This window comes from Miscanthus floridulus, chromosome 5, assembly GCF_019320115.1.
Source record: "Miscanthus floridulus cultivar M001 chromosome 5, ASM1932011v1, whole genome shotgun sequence".
Lineage (NCBI taxonomy): Eukaryota > Viridiplantae > Streptophyta > Magnoliopsida > Poales > Poaceae > Miscanthus > Miscanthus floridulus.
In genome coordinates this window covers 55,206,007-55,219,390 of record NC_089584.1, presented here as the reverse complement: position 1 = coordinate 55,219,390, position 13,384 = coordinate 55,206,007, and the positions used below count along the sequence as shown (strand labels likewise).

Below are 13,384 nucleotides of genomic sequence, written 5' to 3'. Positions count from 1 at the left end.
ATACATCTCCTTTTATATTTATAGGGTGGACTCGACTCGACTTGACTTCACTTATAAGCAAACCTAGCTTCTGGACTCTTCCTAACCAAAACCTAGATGGGACTTGAAACGTGCTACAGTAGCCTTAAAGGGCTCGATTGGCCCGACTCCCATACTTCTGTAGCCCGTCGTGGCTATATTGGCCTATGACAACTTTTAATTACTTCTCATATGCATTGTCCTTTAAGGCTGTTTGATTTATTTTGGCTTATTTGAAGTGGAGGTCTGTTGTTCGGATTACAACTGAGAGCCAAACACTTGATGAGCTGCTTGGCGGAAATATATTTGAAATCTGTTGTGTGATCAGTGATGCCATCATATTAGTCTAATAGATGGACATTTTAAAATTTTGAAGGAGGCATTGCAACACTTTGCATCACACAGGCATTCGGGGAGTTCCGGTATGTTGATGTTCTTGTTCCTGTTGTCTCTTTTTCTGTGTAAAATGGTATGATATGGGGTCACACTTGTAATAAATGTATTTAGGCCTAGCTCAGTAATGTATTAATGTATTTAGGTCAATGATACAACCTTTCCAACCCTCTTGTACGACCTTTTTCTGTTGTCTCATCTTCTAGAGTTTTTTTTTTAACACCGTGGGGAAAAGATCCCCCGGCGGCACTATATTTAAAAAAAAGGAGAGCGATCAACCAAATGGCTGAACAAGGCTTCAAAGTTACAAGGAAGAGAGAGGCAGCAACCAGAGGTTCAACAAAGGGGCAATTATGTATTTGGCATTGTAACAAATCAGTCTTCTTTATTTAGCACTAAAATTTTTGAACTTTCTTATTTGACATCGAGTTAAAAATTTCTTCTGTAAATGGCACTACCATCCATTTAGTACATCCATCCGTCAGTTGACTGCGTTGACCCTCTCATGTTTTTTTCAGAAGTACCAAAATACCCCTCTGTACTCGTGGGACGAGTCCTTCCCCATCTACTACGCGCACGACGCCAGCAACATCATCTTCACCGTCAAGGCCGATGACGCCATCGACGCCACGCTCATCGGCTGCGCATACCTTCAACCAGCCCAACTTCCCCAGCGCGTCCATCAGCAAGGGCGGGCCGAGGGAGCCGTGGCACGACATCCACTGCCGCGTCGAGGGGCCCGCGGCGTGGACGTGCTGGAGAACTTCGAGCAGAGGTGGAAGAAGTAGGGCAAGGGCGACAACATGTTGGTGGCGCTGTACAAGGCGTGGGCGGAGCGCGAGGCGGCCCCGCACGGCGACGCCGAGTCGTGGAACGTGCAGGTGTTCTGGTCGATCGACGACGGCGCGGCGGCGGGGTTCCCGGACGCCCCGCGGGAGGCCGCGGCCCTGGGGCTGGTGAGCGGCAAGGACCACGTGATCGAGCGCAGCATCCAGGACGCGTACATCCACGCCATCTGGTGGGCGCGGGACTTCATCTACATCGAGAACCAGTACTTCCTGGGGAGCTCCTACGCGGGGCTGCAGAACGACGGCGTGACGGTGGAGGACATCAACGCGCTGCACCTTATCCCCAAGGAGCTCTCACTCAAGATCGTCAGCAAGATCCAGGCCGGCGAGCGGTTCGCCGTGTACGTGGTGGTGCCCCTGTGGCCCGAGGGCGTGCCGGAGAGCGGCTCCATGCAGGCCATCCTGGACTGGCAGCACCGCACCATGGAGATGATGTACACGGACGTCACGCTGGCCATTCGCGCCAAGGGGCTCCAGGCCGACCCCAGGGACTACCTCACCTTCTTCTGCCTCGGCAACGGCGAGGCGCCAAGCCCCGGCGAGTACGTGCCGCCGGAGCACCCGGACCACAACACCGATTACGAGAGGGCGCAGCAGGCCAGACGCTTCATGATCTATGTCCACGCCAAGACCATGATAGGTACAGTGACTTATTCTACACCTACAGATTCATCTAGTCTAGAATTACAAAACAAACCAATATGATCATGATGGTTTCTGTCTGACCGGTGGTCGATTGCATGCAGTGGATGACGAGTACATCATCGTGGGCTCGGCGAACATCAACCAGCGCTCCATGGACGGCGGCCGCGACACCGAGATCGCGATGGGCGCGTACCAGCCGGGCTACCAAGCGACCAGGAACCAGCAGGCAAAGCAGCAGCAGCACGTCGGGCGAGCTCCGCGACGGCCGTCGATGGCGAGCAGCAGCAGCAGCATGACATCGGGAGAGCAGCAGCACGTCGGGCGAGCTCCGCGAAGACCGTGTGCTCCGCGCACCGCACCCAGGCCGCGAGCTCCCCGGCTGCGTGCTCCGCGCGTCGCCAAGGCTGCGAGCTCCTCGCGTTGCCCTGGCCACGTGCTCCGCCGGCCGAGCCATGCACGGTGTGCTCCGCTCTTGAGCCATGATGTTATGATGACGGCGTATACTCTGCTTTTCTTTTAGAAAACTAAAAGATAAATACCTTGAAAATATAAGTTACGTATTTCAGCCAGCAGCCATCCTGAGCCATGCATCCTTGATCTGTACCTGCTATTACCAATTTAAAATTTATTAATTATTTATTTGCGGTCTTCAATTATCAAAAATCCACATTTTAGTTCAAAGTATATTTATGATATTTATAATTTTCTTATTTGACAACCTATCTATTTATTTTTTTTCCTATTTAGCACCATGGACTTTTGCTACAATCAAGGGCATTTATGTCATTTTACTAGCCACTTGACACCGTTAGCGGTCTAAATAGACGGCAGTGCCATTTACAAAAGAAAATTTCAACTCCATGCTAGATAAGGAAGTTTAAATTTTCTAGTGCCAAATATGAAAGAACGATTTGTTTTAGTGCCAAATACATAATTCTCTCTTCAACAAACCACTCACAAAACCAAAACAGAGAAATACAGGAGACAAAATAATCTACAAAGAAGCTACAGACTATCAAGCCACTGTCTGATAGAACTATGAAGGCTTTGCTTGATTCTGTAAAGATGTTGAAGAACAGAAAACTTGAAAGACATCTTCCAAGTGACGAGGCTCGGAGCTTGGCCTTCAAAAATCTTGGCATTTCTTTCATTCCAGAGGCACCAAGCTGCTATCATAAATATCTCCATAAAGAATGGGGAAGGAGAATTCCTCTTGGCCTGGATTAGCTTCTGATGGGTTGGAATATTTTCTTCCCAGACAAATTCGATTGCAGACCAGCGCTCCACAGCTGAAGTGCAATAAAAAAATAGATGCTCCAATGTTTCTTCAACATTTTCATGACACAGTACACAGTTGTATCCTTCTTGCAAAAACTTCTTTCTTCTCCTTAACATGTCTCTGGTATTGAGTCGATCATTTAGCAGCAAACATGCAAAAAAGTTTATCTTTGGCATACACTTAGACCTCCAAATCCAAAGAATAGGTGGAGGTGGTCGTACTGCAATAAAATGATGCTGATAATATCTTTGTGCAGAGTAGTGCTGACTTCCCCAAATGAAACACCAGACATCATTCTGCTCAGTGTTTCCAGAGGTCATTTCTACAAGATCCGAGCTCAATTGTAGCATTTCATTATGTGCTTGTCTTGTCATAGGGATACGAAATAAGTTAACCAAATCTTCTTCTTCTCTTGCTCTCTGAACTGAGATGTGCCGATCAAGAGCAAACAAATAGAGGTTGGGATATTTCTGAGAGAAAACACTTCCATCATTGATATCTTCCCAAAGACTAACAGTGTCTCCTCTGTTTGGATTGCAAATTGCAATTCCCCTCAAATTAGTATGCAACCTGAGTATGTCTTTCCACCAAAAAGATCCTTTCTCCCGCCTAAGATGTGGAACTCCCTCAGGATAGTACTTGTTCCAAGTCAGTTTGACCCATTGCACATCTTTCTTTTTGTAAAACTTGTCAAGTTGCTTCAAGAGGAGAGCTTCATTCTGCAAAGTGAAGTTGATTACACCCAGTCCTCCTCTATCTTTTGGCTTCATTACCAGGTTACAAGCAGCTAAGTTGTAACCTTTTTTCTGAAATCGCTGCCCTTCCAAAGGCAGTTTTTCCTGTATTTGTCTATAGCTTCAATAACTGTTGCTGGAAGTTTGAGGGTGCACATATAGTATGTTGGCAGACTGGCAGTGAGGACAGAACAGAATTCACTAGTTGTAGCCGGCCTACATATGAGAGGAACTGTGCACTAGCTGAAAGCCTCATTTCGATTCTGCATATGAGGGGAGCATAATCCTTGACTTGGGGTTTGGTGAGTCCCATGGGCAGCCCAAGATAGGTAAAAGGAAAAGAGCCCACCACACACCCAAAAGAATTAGCTAAGGAGGTGGCTGCATCACTGCTAATATTAATTGGAACCAAACAGAATTTTTGGAAATTCACTTTCAACCCAGTGGAAGTAGTGAAAGCATGCAACATTTCTTTTAGACTAGCCAACTGCCCTTCACATCCTTTCATGACTAGAATGGTGTCATCCGCATACTGGATGATGGGGAAAGGTGTACCCTCATTTTGTGGGAAAGGAGGACTGAGGACTCCCTCTTCATAGGCCTTATTGATAATACTCTGTAAAAGATCAGCAGCAATGGCGAAGAGAAGTGGAGATAGAGGGTCGCCTTGTCTAACTCCTCTTTTGCACTTGAACTCCTTTCCAGCAACTCCATTCAAGAGAACTGAAGATGTAGCAGATGAAAAAATATCCTTAATCCAGTTAATCCATTTTTCGGGGAAGCCTTTTGCAGCCAACATCTGAACAATGACAGAATGCTCTACTAGATCAAAAGCTTTCTCAAAATCGAGTTTGAGAATGATAATCGCTCTTTTGGATTGATGGCATTGATGCAAATACTCAAAAGCCCATCCTAGGCAATCCTGGATATTCTTCCCCTTGATGAAACCGTACTGATTCTCATGAACAATTTGTGGGATTACACTTTGTAGACGGTTTGCAAGGAGCTTGGTAATTAATTTAATACATGAGTTTAAAAGTGAGATGGGCCTGAAATCATTGACATACTCGGGATTCTCTTTCTTGGGGACCAGAGTGATGTAAGAATAATTCAGACATTTGAGATTTGCCTTATGATGGAAATAATCAGTACAGAGATCATACAATTCTTGCCTGATAATGTGCCAGCTTTTCTTCACAAAGAAACTTTTGAAACCGTCCGGTCCAGGTGCTTTATCATTGGGCAAATCAAGGACAATAGCATCAATCTCCTCTTTACTGAAGGTGGCACACAGGACAGCTAAGTTTGGATGTGGCTCTATTAGAGTATTAAGATCATACTGCATGTCTGTGTCTACTGAGATACCAAGTCTATTTCTGAATTCTTGCCAAAACAGGTTGCTCTTCTCATGATGATCAGAAATCATTCTTCCATCAGGCCTAATGATTTGACTGATAACATTTCTCCTAAACCTTTCAGTGGCCATAGCATGAAAAAAATTTGTGTTTTCGTCCCCCAACTGAACAAATCTCTATGTGAAGCGCTGCTTCCAATAGATTCTCTGCATTCTCAGGAGGTTCTGAATATGAGTCTTGATCACATTTCTGAAGGTTGCCTCATGAAGGTATAGAGGCCTAATTTCTTCAACCTTATCAAGAAAAGCAATGGTCAAATTGATGTGAGAAATGAGCTTGGAGAGATTTGAAATACCCTTAGCCCAGTGCTTGATAATTCTTCTCAAAAGTTTGAATTTGGCACTTATAACTTGGGCACTATTAGAGCAGCGAACAGGAGCAGTCCAGGAGCTTGTGACAGCTTCTAAGCAAGAGGGGTGGCTGAACCAGTAATTCTCGAACCTAAAAATGTTGGACTTTGGGATGGAGGTGCCAATTTGCACTTTGCAAGGCAGATGATCCAATATAATACGGGCAAGAGGGAGCACCAAGGTGGAGGGGTATCTGCTGGTCCAAGCAACCGATGTGAAGAACCAATCAACCTGCTCTAATAAAGGAATCTCTTGCATATTGCTCCAAGTAAAACTTCTGCTTTTGATGGGGATTTCAATAAGCCCCAAATGACTAATGATGCTGTTGAAAACCATAATATCATTATGGTTGCCTCCTGGCCTATTTATGTTTTCTGTGGATCTATAAAAGTTGAAATCCCCAATAATTAACCTGAGAGCCTCGTCCTCAATCTCCAAGTTAAAAAGCCAATTAACAAACTCATCTCTTAAGGGCTACCGACATGGAACATAAACTACCACCAGGTTCCATTGCTCAAGGTTATGTGCAGAGGTAAGTAGGAGGTTGTTGGCAAAAGGTTGCTTTTCAATGGTTTCAACAGAAAAATAAGAGCTGACCCAGCAGACTAAAATTCCTCCCAAGGCCCCCACAGAAGGACAATAATCATACTTGTCAAAACGTTTTGGGGCCAAATTCCGAATATACTGAATACCAAACATTTCCCTTTTTGTTTCTTGCAAACAGAAAATATTGGCCCCACTTTCTTCAATCTTGTTTTTGACAGAGTTCCATTTTTCCCTATCATTGATTCCCCTAATGTTCCGATACAGGACATTCCATGATCTAGAGATATTATCCATTAATCAATAATAGAGTAGCAGATAGCACCTCATAGTGGAACAACCACCATGGATAACACAAGGACTGCAAGTCAACTGTGACCAAGAACGAAACAAAATACCGCCAGCCAAAGAAACAAGAAAGGAAAAGATAATAAAAGTAGACACGCCACAATAGAAATCTGTTCCTATGCCAGCCTAGTTTCTTCATTCGTGCTTCACACGTCTTCATTTCTGTCTTCTTCAGGCACCACATCAAGCATGAGCTCCTCAGGAGGCACGCCACAGAAACTCTCCCCAATCTGCGGTACGAGGTGAACTGGGATAGGATGTCACGCCCGGTTTTCCAAAGAGAACCAAGCACTCGTCGTATATGTGCCTAGAAAGTCCACACATACAACAACAGAGTAGAAATATCATAAAACAATGTTATATAGTGAAAAACATACTTATATTAACACTTAAAACTATCAGAGTATCGCGGAACGGTTGTTAAACTTCTCCTCGGGCTTCATTCTTCTCAGGGACGGCTGACTGGGGACCCGTACGCCAAGCACCTTTAACTGACTTCTGAAAAACACCTCTGCATCTGTGTCCTTCTGAGCAGCACTTTACTACACACTGGGGGTGTGGGGGGATAGCAAGGGTGAGTCCATGTCCAACTCAACAAGTACAGACGAAAAGTAAATCACATGCAAGGCTTTAAACAAAGGTAGGCTAACTCAGGCTTACTGCATATTAGCATTTTAGTTGGCAAACTTTTATTAAGGCAACCTGTTTACTAAGGTGAGTGAAAGATCCTAACCATTAATTAATAGAGTGAGATTAACATATTATTAACCATTATTAAACCAAGGTAGCAACCTCAACATTAACTCGGGGAGCAACCCCAAAGAGTAACCCGGGGTAGCAACTCCAATCATAACCGAGGTAGCAACCTCGAACCGCATAACCATCTCCACATGTGAGTCAAATTCTAATCATGTGAGAGTCTGGGCCGCTCGTGTCCGTGAGCACGGCTGATATATCAGTTTTAACTCTGCAGAGGTGTACACTTTCACTTCAAGTCGTGATTCCCATTTGCCCAGGGTCATGACTCCCCAAAACACTATCTAAGGTGAGCAGGCAGGGTTTCACTATGAGACTTTTCACAGGTTTTAGCTAATAGAATGCAACTCGTAAGGTTTGGCCTATGAGTCGACAGCCGTCCCCACAGCCATGGAACCCAAACAACCGCAACTTAATATTCATTACCTAGGTTACAGTCTTATGCCTACCCGGTAAGTCACACACTATTAGTAGAGGTCCTAATACTACGTCAAGCCAGAGCCATATAGCTTCAAGTTGGATGGCTGCTCCACGAACCGGTTCTTAAGGAGGGCAGACAGAGTACCCCCAGAAACTGGGCCAAGCTCCAGGACTCATTCCCCCTTCATCACCTTAAACCATGGTTCTATAAAAAGCATCTTTTATTTAATAATTATAGTAAGCCATTAATCATCATTACTTTCATCAACATGTAATAGTTGAGGGTGGATCAACTAAACATAACTACGCTACCCAAATATTGAACCCCAGCTAATGCAAGCAAGGTAAAAAGAGGGCTAGTCATGTTCTTAGAGTTTGCAATATTAGACACATGCAATGAAAGTAAAGTGTACTTTTAATGAATAGAAGCAATATGACCAAACGGTGCCTGCACTTGTCTTTTTTCCAGAGTCTAGCTGCTCAGAAGTTTTTAGCTTCTGGTCTCCAACCTCTGCTGCACTTTTGAGTCCTCAGCTTCTTATCTTCAGTGCTAACAAACTGCTCTTCTTTTACTCGCAACAAACAAGTAGAACAAACAAACAACAAGCAAACACGACTAAGAACATCACTCAAAAGGGAAAAGCTTGAAAAGAGCGCACTAACGGTATGGCTCGATGCTATGGTCGCTAGAGCGCAAGAACGACCGAAGACAGAGCTATTGTTAAAAAGAACGGCTATCGGAAGATTTAACTTATCAAAGACAGGGTATATGCTTGATTCATTTTAGTTAGTGAAATAAGGTGATGGAAATTTCAGAGAAATATCCTAAATTTGAATTAACCAAATTATATTGAATTATAAAAGCCGGAGTTAAACCGTAGTCATATTTTATTTATAAATATTTTATAGTATTTAAGTCATTTAAACATTTTAGTTTTAGAAAACCTAGAACATGCGAGAGACACTAATCGAACCATTATATGCTTTGAATTTAAACTAAGAAATTTATAATTAAGAAACATTTAAGTTAGTATTAATCAAGTTAAGATTTGATTATAAAAAAAATGAAGTATAAACCTAAATTGCTTTTAATTAAAAAGACATTAGATCATCATTAATCAAATTAACAAGATTAAATTCATAAACATATAACATGGTAAAGAGCATTGCTAGCGCGTAGCTTACGTCGATCGCAACACAACAAGAACGGAATTATAACCCTATATTGCTTTTAATTAGAAAGCTATTAAATAAATATTAATCAAATTATATTTAAATTAATAAATTCATACTTGAGTGACATGATAAAGGCTATCGCTACTGCATAGAGCGCGACGTGACACACAACTCGAACGAACCGAATTGGAGTTAGGATGACTAAACGGCGAAGGACTAACGATCTGTGGCAAACTTGTAATTACCATCATCTTCAACCTTGATCCATCTTCTACGTCTGGACGTGGCCATGGAGATGGCCTGCTGCTGCTCACACGCGGAGGGAAGGAAGGGGCTTGGCCGGCGGCGCCAGGCCGGAAGGCGCGAGGCCGGGGCAGGGCCAGCAGCAGGGCGCCGGCTTGCACCGAGCGGCGGCGGCGGTGCTCCAGCAGGAGCCACGCAGGACGCGCGAAGGGGCACGGGACGGGCGCGGGGCGAGGGTCCCCGTGGCAGCGCGAGCCGGGGAGACAACTGCGGCGGTCTGGGCCCGAGAAGACGCCGACCACAGCTGCTGCAAAACAGAGAAGGAGCTCCATGGTGAGCTCGCCGGAGATGAGAAGGAAGAGATGCGGAAACGGTCAAACGGCGATGGACTCGCACAAGGAAGGGCTTGACGGCGTAGAGGACGACGAGACAAACCTCGCAGCGGTGACCGTTTCCTCAGGGGACGCTGGATATGTCTGGAAAACCTCGCCGAAGGTTCGCCGGAAAAGTTCGCCGAGCAAACTTCCGCAATAGATGTGGGGAGCTCAGAGTGGCGTCTCGTGATGGCGTTTTCAGATCTGGAATGAGCGCGTCGAGGAAAACACCGGCATATATATAGTCTTAGGGTTTGAGAAGGGAAAAAATCGAGTTATTTTTATTATTTCGGAAATTCTAGAAATTTTTTCAGTTCAAAAACAATTCTAGAAAAAGCTGAAATCATTTTAAATACCTGAAAATATTTTTAAAATTCAAAAAAATGAAGAAAAACTTTTAGAGATAGATTGAGAGATGATGATTCCAAATAAAGTATTTGGAGCCCAAGACCCAAGCATTCAGAGGTTGGCTAGCACACGTCAATGGAAGTTGAACCATCACTTTCTGTCAAGAATCAAGATAAGTGTAGCTTTGCTGCCGTTTGCTTTTTTTTTCCATCCAGAAAGCAAGCTTTCAGCTTTCTTGCAGGATGGTTCGTTGCTTCAATTTTGCAAGTGATCAAAATCAGTAGTCTTTCATGGATAGGTTGCTGGATTCATGGTTCCCAAAATCTCGAGCGCACACCAGATCATAAGGAAGGAAATGAACGGCCTTTTCCTCACAAACAATTTTATCGCGTGATGAAACTCAAATTTCAAAAAATAGAAAACCCTTCAATACGATGTCGGATGAAGATAATATTTATATGTAAATTGTAGACCTCGATGAGATCTACGACTTTATAGTTTTGAGGTTTTTCATTTGAGGAAAGTAAGATGCTCGAAAAAATAATATAAAATTTCAGCACCATATTTTGTCTCGTGATGAGACTCAAATTTCAAAAAATAGAAAACCCTTCAATACGATGTCGGATGAAGATAATTTTTATATGTAAATTGTAGACCTCAATGAGACCTACAACTTTGTAGTTTTGAGTTTTTTCATTTGAGAACGTTAAGATGCTCAAAAAATAATTTAAAATTTCGGCGTCTCCCGAAAATAGAAAACCGCTTTTGAAACCGGCCGAGGACCAAATTTGTCCGGTTTTAATAGTTGGAGGGTGTTTCTTGACCGGTTTCATAGTTGAAGGTTGAAAATCGAACTTCGGCGTGAATTGAGGGTTGTAAAGTGTACTTTACCCTTTTTTCCATCCAGAAAGCAAGCTTTCAGCTTTCTTGCAGGATGGTTCGTTGCTTCAATTTTGCAAGTGATCAAAATCAGTAGTCTTTCATGGATAGGTTGCTGGATTCATGGTTCCCAAAATCTTGGGAGCGCACACCAGATCATAAGGAAGGAAATGAACGGCCTTTTCCTCACAACCGAGTATCCATCTGTCAGGGCCAAAACAAATAGAAGAACAGGTATCCATTGTATTTGTCTAAACAACGCATTATTATAATTTTACTATATCAGTCTAGGTGATTACTGATCCCTGGAGTTCCTGTATTCATCTCTACATCTACAAGATATTGAAAAGAGTATTGTTCTCAGCACAAAAGCTGGGATTAGTGTGCTTCAAGCTCTTGGTGCTGCTGTCAGTCTAACATCAACATAGGCATACATCCAATCTGGGCAGGAGAGGATCTGCACAAGTTGAACTATGAAAAAAAAACATTGGTTGTTTTCATATGCGTCTTCAAAATAAATCCGTTGTGTTAGCACGGGTATTATACTATCACCTATAATATGTTTCATCTTTCTTATTATCACAAAATAGTTATTTGATTTATGTACAATAAATCAAACAAATGCTCATCTCTAGGAAATTAGGAGGCTTCCTTGTATACAATTTCATGAAGTCATGGGATTGTGTAAGATTGCCACCAATCAACACTGTAAGCATATATTCTCTAACTATATTCCGTACACTACATACAAAATTAATAACTTAACTTATTATATCTACCGTGCACAGCTATCAAATTCACTGAGGATGGAATTTTTGGGGGACATTCTTAAGAGCCATGCAAACGAATGTTTTGACAACTTTTCTGAAGATCTCCAAGTCATGATTAAGGACTTAGACAGAATGTAACTTAAATGGTTATATGAGAAAAAAACTTTACTACGACTTCTTAGTGTTCCGGATTGTATACGTGCTCAAAGATATTGTGTAAAAGTTGAACTATGAAAAAAAAATATTGGTTGTTTTCATGTGCGTCTCCAAAATAAACCCGTTGCGTTAGCACGGGCATTATACTAGTATATATAGTCTTAGGGTTTGAGAAGGGAAAATCGAGTTATTTTTATAATTTTGGAAATTCTAGAAATTTTTTCAGTTCAAAAACAATTCTAGAAAAAGCTGAAATCATTTTAAATACCTGAAAATATTTTTAAAATTCAAAAAAATGAAGAAAAACTTTTAGAGATAGATTGAGAGATGATGATTCCAAATAAAGTATTTGGAGCCCATGAAAAAAGATTTTTAGAGCGTCTAAACATTGGATTTTGCTCTAGGAAAATGGGAAAACGTTCTGAAAAAGTCTAGAAAATTCCCATGAAGGATCGAACTGCGCATAAACGTGTTTTGAAAACTTATCACACACAAAAGCACCAAAACAAGCAACAAGCAAGCACCATGTGAACGAAAGCCCGTCAAATTAATTAAGAAATATTTGGAAAAACATCATTTTCTTTAATAAAAATAAATGCAAATTTGTCAACATTAGTTTAAATTTGCATTTATTTTCCTCTCACAACAAACCAGCACCAGCCAGCCCAAATCAGCCCAGAAACTAACCAGCGAACAGGCTGAGTGTTTTCTATTCACAACCCAAAATAGAATTTTTGGGGTGTGATATAGGATCAACATCGTCTACTTCCATATCTAAGCTGAGTGAGCCACAAACTATACTGCTGCGTAGGTCTTCAATGACAGAAAATCTATCTTCTTCTTCTCCCCCCTTCTTCTGGGTTCACTATCAAGTTGCACAAGTTCAGCTACTGCATTTTTCTGAAGCCGAGCACTCCTGACTTCATCATCAACCACTGGAGTTTTAGCCTTTGCCCTTCTTTTCTTTCTACCTGGAGTAGAAGAAGCTATGTACAAAGAAACTTCTATGGTGGGACTGGCAGTGAAAGGATCCATATCTGCTTGGGGCACCAAGACATTCTCGGAAGAGGACGAGTGCAGATTCTCTAGAATCTGCTGAATGGCAAAAGCCTGATCATAAAGCACAATCTCACTCCCAGAATAAGCCTGATCAACAATAGGCACATTTTCAACGCTGTCATCATCAATATTCGGAGCAAATATGGGCACTATTGCTGGGTTCCCTTCATCATCATTCAGCATTGGAAGAAGTCTTCTAGGAGGAGCATTGGAAGAAGATGCTTCTGCATTGTTTCCCTAAACGAGGTTATCTAGTGTCAAATGCCAGGTATCAACCTGAAATTCCAACTTGGCTGCATGACAGGCCCTTTCATTGGGAGAAACTTGTGAGCCTCATTGACCAAAGAGGCAGTTTCTTGTAGCAGCATTTCAATTGAAGGAGCTGGGCCAAACCCATTGTGTAGCCCAATTGCTGAGGCTAACTCTCTAACTTGACTGTCACTCTCAAAGGTCTGCACCGTGTTCCCAGCGATGACCAGAGCGCGCTCCGTCCCATAGTCATCATGTCTGCGGTGAGGGTTTCCACTGATGATGATCCTTGCTCTAGCCGGACGAGCCCAATCTTCCACCTATAGTTCGTCAGGAACGAAAGGAGCCGGGTTGAAGACGAAGTTCGCCATGGGTGGATCT

The 13,384-nt window shown here is 42.8% G+C and overlaps 1 long non-coding RNA gene and 1 pseudogene across 2 annotated transcripts; one reads left to right on the top strand and one right to left on the bottom strand.

Moving 5' to 3' along the window:
* Nucleotides 1–1,023: 1,023 nt before the first annotated feature.
* LOC136454657 (phospholipase D alpha 1-like) lies at nucleotides 1,024–2,424 on the top strand (annotated as a pseudogene).
* Nucleotides 2,425–6,501: 4,077 nt separating this feature from the next.
* On the bottom strand, nucleotides 6,502–9,742 carry LOC136452204 (uncharacterized). 2 transcript variants are annotated; one of them, XR_010758771.1, is made up of 3 exons: nucleotides 9,604–9,742; nucleotides 9,171–9,475; nucleotides 6,502–8,315 (listed from the first exon to the last, which is right to left on the bottom strand). It is a non-coding gene; the product is annotated as an uncharacterized lncRNA (long non-coding RNA). The 2 variants fall into 2 exon arrangements; XR_010758770.1 differs by having other exon boundaries at nucleotides 6,502–9,475.
* Nucleotides 9,743–13,384: the final 3,642 nt, after the last annotated feature.